This window comes from Corvus brachyrhynchos, unplaced genomic scaffold (assembly GCF_000691975.1).
Source record: "Corvus brachyrhynchos isolate BGI_N302 unplaced genomic scaffold, ASM69197v1 scaffold61, whole genome shotgun sequence".
NCBI lineage: Eukaryota > Metazoa > Chordata > Aves > Passeriformes > Corvidae > Corvus > Corvus brachyrhynchos.
The window spans coordinates 9130535-9138002 of NW_008236478.1; the positions used below are offsets into that span (position 1 = coordinate 9130535).

The following is a 7468-nucleotide window of genomic DNA, read 5'->3' on the forward strand; positions in this document are numbered from 1 at the left end:
ACTCATTTGCCTAATTACACATAGAGCCCAGACCACCAAGAGACTGGCATGGGTATCATCTCTGTTCTTGCCTTGCTGCTGTCACACCCTGAGGAGTTGGCTAAGCCACCACCTCACTTTCTAAGGTCACCCATGTCCTGGCCAGAGAGGTGGATTGGTGCTGAGCAGCAAATATTGCCCTGTAGCCACCCTGCAGGAGATTTCCATGCTGCAGCATAAGGGCAATATTCAAGTGTCAGCTTTATGCTCCAACAGAAACCAAGTGAAACAGTACAAAGGGGAGGGTTCCCATAGGCTGGGTCACCTTCTCAACCACGGGTTCTTTGCCATGGTCATATTCAATGCACCTCTGTTGTAGCTGCACAGGCACTTTGCCATTTCCTCATCGTGTCCCTCATCTTTGTCTGACGTGTAAAGTCTCTTTTAAAAACAAATACTGGAAGCTGAACAGATTGTTTTGCCAAGCAAACATTTAAATAATGATGGAAATAAGAATTATAAACAATTCCATTTATTCACTGAACACAAAGATACTGCCCCAAGCCAGCTGGTATCCTAAGGCACTAGGGGCTAGAAGGACAAATGGTATTTAGATACCTTTTAAATCAGTGGAGACAACCATTCTCAGCTCAATAACCATGTCAGCTACTCATTTTCTCCCAGGGGCATCTCATTTCCCCTGGGAAGGCCTGTTACAAGCTTGCTGCTGTTTTTCTGAGAGCAGGCATTTAGGGGTCTCTCCTACTAAAAGCCAAGTCTTGAAAGTATGGCTGCACCAGGAGCTCCAGCACAGCTGCCGAAACACAGGAGGCACAGTCAACCCTCACAGACAGCGGTGCAGGGCTCCTCCTAGAAATATGTTTCTCTGCATCCCCTGTAAACCTTGCACTGCCAGCCTCTCCACTCACTGTCTGGGATAACAGCAGCAAACAACTGGCCCGTGTTTACGCAGAAGAAAGGATGTGCCATTTCTCCCCAAGGAGCCAGCACTGACCTTTGGGAACAGATGTGTTGACAGACCCATGTTCAGATTTCCTCTGAATTTTCCCAGTCTTGTTTCAGTTTCAATAATGCTCTTAAAGAAGCTGTTTATAAATGAAACCCTACAGCTCTTGCAGTAACTCCATCCCCCCGGTTCCAAGATTATCAGGGATGTCCCTGAAGCCAAGTACTGGGTCTGAACCTCATGGGTCAGATATGGAGCCAGGCCCCTGGTCTGGAGGAGCATTTCAGAGCAGCTTTCAACATTTACAGCAGGGCCAGGATGCTGAAGCCCAGCATCCTGCACCGAGGGAATGGGAACAGAAAACTTGATCCTTGCAACCCAGCCCATCCCAGCCAAGGCCAGCACAGCCCAGAGCAGAGGGAGGCACATGCAGAGCCCAGCAGCAGAACCCAGCTTCACTGTGCACTTGCACCATAGCCTGATGTACTGATCTCTGCCATGCTGTTCCTCCCCTGCCTGACTCAACCCCACCTTCTCTTCCAGCTTTCCTGCCCGTCTCCTTACGCACCCTCAGATGTGCACACGCAGCCCAACAGAAACACTCCCTGAGCTCGTCAAAGGCTGGGAATCCTTTCAATACAAACCTCCCACGCCGTGAGAGGGGCAAGCTGCATCTCGCGCCGAGCCACAGCAGCAGCCCTCCTTCCCTCCCTTCCCACAGTGCCAGCCAGGGGCTCTGCACAGGGTGGCACCTACAGAAGAGAGGGTCGCCCATTGCAGAGTGACCCTGCTGCTCTGCATGGCTGGGAAGACCAGTGGGTGACTCTGCTCATCCTGCTAAAGAGGCCTGGTGGGTTGAGGGTTAGGAGTCAACATTTGCAAACACAGGAGAACGCTTGCCCCGTTGCTTTCTTACCTATGCTCTTCATCACTGATAAACTTAGTGCATGCTTGGACTTGTCCATTCACCACTCCTGCAGAGCTAAATGCATGAAGAACGTGAAATACCAGAGGCCCTACAAAAATGCTCAGTAATGAGTTAGACTGCACTGGACCACCAGAATTAGGGCTGTGGGTCTTCACTTGGGCAATTAACCCAAACTAACTACTGGAGTGAATATACACAATTCCATCAGAATCACAGAATTCCCTCTTTGCTCTGCCCCAGAAAGCCTGCATGCCAAAGCCACCAGGTCCTGTTTCAAATCATAGTGACCCAGTGAAATCCAGGGTACTCAGGCACATGGCGCAGTTACAACCAAACTGGGAATGAGAGTGGACATTACACTATTTGATACAGCTTGGGGAATGGAGAAAGGGATGTTGTTATAGTATAGTGTAGCAGGAGAATGACTGATAACAGCAACATTCATGTGAACTCCAGTCTGAGTAAGAAAAGCAGAGATACGGACTGCAATTACTAGTTTTTATACTACCATTTTTGTTTAATGTCATCTTCAACGTTCAGTTACTCCATTATAGCACTATAAACAATCAGGATGACCCTAGCAACAACAAATGAAGCTCTTGATGTTTTATCATCAGGATGAAAACTCCTTACATGACTTTCCTCTTCCTAATAAAATTCTTGATAGTCTTTACCTTTTAATGTTCTAATTGGCTGCTAGTGAGTTCCTCTTTCTGTGCCACTTTGAAGAAAACCTCCTTAGATCAGCAAACTATGTTGGGCAGATAATATTTTGCTGATACACAAAGCTAGTGCTTGAACAGAGCCTTGTTTATTTGCCTTTTCAAAATTGTGACATTTCAGACATCTCCTTGCAGCCAAACTGCCTGTGTGTGTCATTGTGTGGAGAGACTGAGATCTGCCTACCTAACATTCCTGCCACGGCTCCAGCGGGGATGTCGTTCGCCTCTCGCGCAGCCAAACACCCACCGTGGGATGGTGGCATGCTGCTAAATCCGCTGCTGTGTTTTGCCTTGGAGAAAGCTGCATTTCACCTGTTGTGAGGAAGGATCCTCCCCCAGCTCCACACACAGAGACCCAGCCATCGTCATGGAACAGAGGGGTTGGTCCCTCTGCTGAGGTGTTGGTCCTGTTCATGCTCTGACTGCAGGCACTGAGTCAGACCAGGACACTTGGAGTCACTGGATAGAATGCAGCAGATGACCACTGGTGATTGAAGCTGAGAGACCAGGCGTGGATCCTTGGTCCCATTTTCCCTGCTCACTTTGCTGGGGAGGGGATTTCTTAGCAGTGGGACCAGCACCCAGCTGGGGTCATAATAGCTGTAAAAAGCCCAAGGTGGTACTGAGCAACTGCAAGGATTATATGGGGAGAGGAGAAAGATCCATCCTTCATTCTTGCCAGCTGCAAACTTTGTGGTTGCTTTCCAGCCCAGCATGGCCACTGGGAGGGTGAGAGCTGGATGCATCCCCACACTTCTTCACCTTATGCTTTGGGCAATTCTGGACACACTCAACTACAAATCCCCATCCTGCTAACAACCCCCAAAAGCATTTTCCAGTAAGAAAAACACAGGCCTTACATCTGTAGATGTCTTTTACTGCACAGTGGAAATGCCAGGAGTTATCCCTGCTATCCTAATAAAACAGTGTCCTTTCTCTGCTCCTTTGGAGACAACAGGAGCATTATTGAACTATCACCTCAGGACAGAGTCTGCAACCACCAGCAGCAAATCCATCAGTTATGACAGGAGACCTCAAACAGCATCCAGGGAACGTGCCCCAGTGAGCCACCAGCCTGTCACAAGGGTCAGCACTACCCACAGGTGATGTTCACATGACTCTCCCCATGCTCCTCTGTTCTGCACTACAGGCAAGTGCAAGAAAACAACATTCAAAATACTACATTAGGAGATAGCTTTGACCCCACATGGTGCTCAGGTGCAAATGTCTCTCCAGGGTGAAAGACAATAGATAATTGGATTTGACAAGCAATTTATAGTAATGCTTTCATCTATGCAGAGTTAATTCAATCTTTTCAATCCTATTTACTGAAACATTGGCACCCACATGTATTCTGCTGCCATCATTTGACCTATGCTCAGGAGCAGATGTGACTTGGTTGCACAATTAAATGATGCAGCAATGCCCTAATTTAATTTTAAACCTGTGTTTACAGATATCCAGCCCTCAGTGAAGCAGCACAGGGCTGACACTTGGCTTGCTGCTTTGGATTCTGTTTGCTGTACTTCTCACATCTTTGAGGGGCAAACAAATCCTATGGTATGACCAGCCTTACTGCCCTATTCCTCAACTTAAAAACAACCTGATTCCCAATTCGAGCATATCCACTGCTGAAATAGCACAGCCAAACTCTCCTGGGATTCGAATCCTTGGGACAGAGGAGCCTCTTACCACCTGCAGTGCCTAATAGAATTTGCAAAGAAGTATTTTAAAAAATGCAGTTTCTACTAATGCTGCAGCTCTCAAAACCACTGAGCCACTTCCCACAGAGACAGCTGTTTGGGGAAGGGTGGGCTCTTTTTTAAAGAAACATGAAAATGGAGTAGTGAAATTAATTATCTGTATTCCTCCCTCCTTGCTCCTGGGCAGCCCCCTGGGTTTCCCCATGGGTCGTATCCAGTCTCACTGTCAACGCCAGGCACTGCAGCCCTGATTAAGTCATTACAAGTCAGCCCTTGTTCCTCCACTTCCAGTCAAGAGCAAATGAGACACATGCAGGCTTTGGAAGCCCTGAAGTGCAGCTCTGTCGTTGACACAGCAGGGCGAGTGGAGTTGGCAGAGACCTGTGGACTCCAGCTGTTATGGACATGAGTGGTGCCCATGAGCTGCCTGAGCGTTACTCCCTAAGCATTTGCTTGGTTTTCTCCTGGAATGTCCACATGGGCATAAGCAGGGACATTAACAAAGTAGATTGACTATGCTAAGACCACCTTACCATGCATGGTATCAGATTGCAAACCCCACATTCAACCAGTGCTAAGTTAGAATTTCAAGCTTCCAGCAAAAATCTGGAAAGTGCAAGTCATCCCAAGATCTGGAGCAAATTCCTCTTTGAGCAAGAATCTCTGCACATCAAGCCATAGGTTTCCCAAAATGCAAGGGTTACCCAAAGTGCCACTAAGCATTCATTTGCTTTTCCAACTCTCTTTGCAAGCCTCATTAAAGCTGGAAATACAAATTTCAATTCAAGACCCAAAGCAGTTTTCTTTGCCTCACCTAACAGATGCTCAGGCATAATCAAAAACCCAGAAAGAGTAATAGGAAGGAAAAAAAAAATCACCTATCACCTCTGGGAATCTAAAAGCACATTACGGCTGCCTGAGCACACAGGGCCTTGTCCCCATATCACAGCTGGGAAACAGATGGACACAGTGACATAGTACAGGAACGTGGCAGGACCGTAGAAATCTCAAATGAAGACCTCAGTTTCTGTAACCCTTCATCTCATGCTGCAAGAGCTAAAGAGGCTGTTGGAGAGGGCTGACACTGCCCGTGCAGTGTTGGCCCTGAAAGAGATCTCTGGGAGAGAAAAGGGTTAAAGAAGGGAATTTTGTTACTTTCTTGTCGTATTTTCTCGTGGGGGGAGAAGCGTCATGCAAGCGGGAGTTTTGCACTGGCTAGGCCCCTTTGCACTTATCAATGGGACCTTTCAGGACTCACTCCCTGATTGAGACATCATTTCCTGTCCAACACACTAACCCCATTGATAACTCCACACTTGATGGGAACTTTTCAAACCTACCAGGAAAGGCCGGGAGACCCAGAACAACATATACATGAAAACAGAACTGTGGCGAAAAGAAAAAGAAGAGAGAAAAAGAAAGAAACAGTTTTGGCCACAATTCGCATGCTGACAACAAATGTTTGTGACTAGGGAGCTGTGCATCTTTAGCAGGTACAGCAGACACAGAGAAGATGCTGACATACTCTTACAGTAGTGGGACTGGCAGGCCTGGCACTTCAGCCCAGTAAGAAGTAGAGATGAGCACAAGAGGAAGCTTAAGAACATCCCTCTCTGGTGTTCCGGCCACACAGCAAACAGACATTAGGACTGGCTGTAGAAATGGTCACGTTTCACCTGAAAGGCCAGGGGCCACAATAACTGATACAGCTTACAAAACAGCCTAGAGACTTCAGGCTTCCAAGTACCAGAATTGAAACATAAAGGGGAGGAAAGATGAAACCAGAGCTCTTTAAGATACTTCAAACAAGAACCTGTTTTTTCGTAATTTAACATGTGAAAAGGCTCAGTGTTACTTTTCAGGACACAGCGCAGTCAGCTACATCCTCCACACTGACTGTGAGGACTCACTTGATATTGTAACCTCAGCCCAGCTCCAAACACAAGCTCCAGCCCAAAAATCAACATTTTCCCCAAAGTTCAAGAGTCTCTCAAACCACAGCTTTTATTTTTACCCCAGCCAATTACAGTTTTGCTGCCTAGGACGCTACAATGATACAAAAGTATCAGTGAATCTGGATTATTGCCAAACAGAACACCAGCCCCAAAGCCCCCCCTACCCATGCAGGTGCCTGGGAGCACTACCAGAAATGAAGCAGCTGATTTCCTGGTTTCAGACTTTGGTCAGCAGCTATCCAGCAAGAAAGCTTTTGATGATATCTAAATATACAGGCACAGAATAGAGCAAAGGAGCTCTACAAAACAGCAGGAGCCAGGACACTGGCTGGCTAGGTAGGTGGTTAGGAGGAGACCCTGGAAGGTTTCCACTGCAATCTCCATTACTGAACTGCTGTGGAAGTGTGCAAGAGCTCTGTTGTTTTCAGTTACTCGGGTAAGTAGTTTCTGGAGGCCCAAAATGTAGCGCTCTCTCTGTTTCAAGTGCATCTGAAGTATGTAAAATTAGATCCCCTCTTCAATAGGAGCCATTCATGAAAATGTCAGCTTTAAATGTCTTTACAGTGCACGTTACTCACTGTGAGCATACCACCCACTTATCTTATACCCTACAAGGGCAGAGTCTGAAAGTTTCAAGATCATGACATGTAACAGACCAAACAAGCACAAAGCTTTATTTAAAGGCACTATTAACCCAGCTGGAAACATGACTAGAAGCATGAGTAGAAATAATATTTTATGTTAGACAGGACAGGCTTACCTGCAGGTCAAAGAACTTGCTGTATCTCCGGTAGATGATCTGGGAAGTCAGGTCAGACCATGTTACATTGATGATATAGACCTGTTCAGGGAAAAGAAAACACAAATCAGCCTGGGCCACGAAGCACAGGATACATCCAAAGGCTGAACACTCAACCTAGGTTAATTTCAGATCTCACTGGCTGTTCCTGCACACAGTGAGGAACATAGCCCTGGGTGCAGGACTAGCCTAAATCAAAGTCTGTTGCAGCCTTCAGCAGAAGTCTCAGGAGAGTACTCAGTGCTCTCCCACATTTCCCCATCAGCAGCTCCCACCAACTTTGCTCTGCCTGCGATAAAAGCTCTAATTGAGTGACGCCACATTTTCTGGTCTGTGGTAGCACACCCTGCTTTCTATCCTCTTTGGATGGTCCCAGGGCTGGCTGCAGGCATGGCCAGGAGAGCTATTCCACCCC

The 7468-nt window shown here is 47.1% G+C and overlaps 1 protein-coding gene across 1 annotated transcript in view; it reads right to left on the minus strand.

Moving 5' to 3' along the window:
- The window catches only part of SH3PXD2A (SH3 and PX domains 2A), a 208667-nt gene extending 201556 nt beyond the window's left edge, over nt 1-7111 (minus strand). Inside the window, exon 1 of the mRNA XM_017726177.1 lies at nt 7015-7111. The gene's annotated coding sequence lies outside the window, so the exon portion shown is untranslated. The remainder of the gene's footprint in view (nt 1-7014) is intronic.
- Nucleotides 7112-7468: the final 357 nt, after the last annotated feature.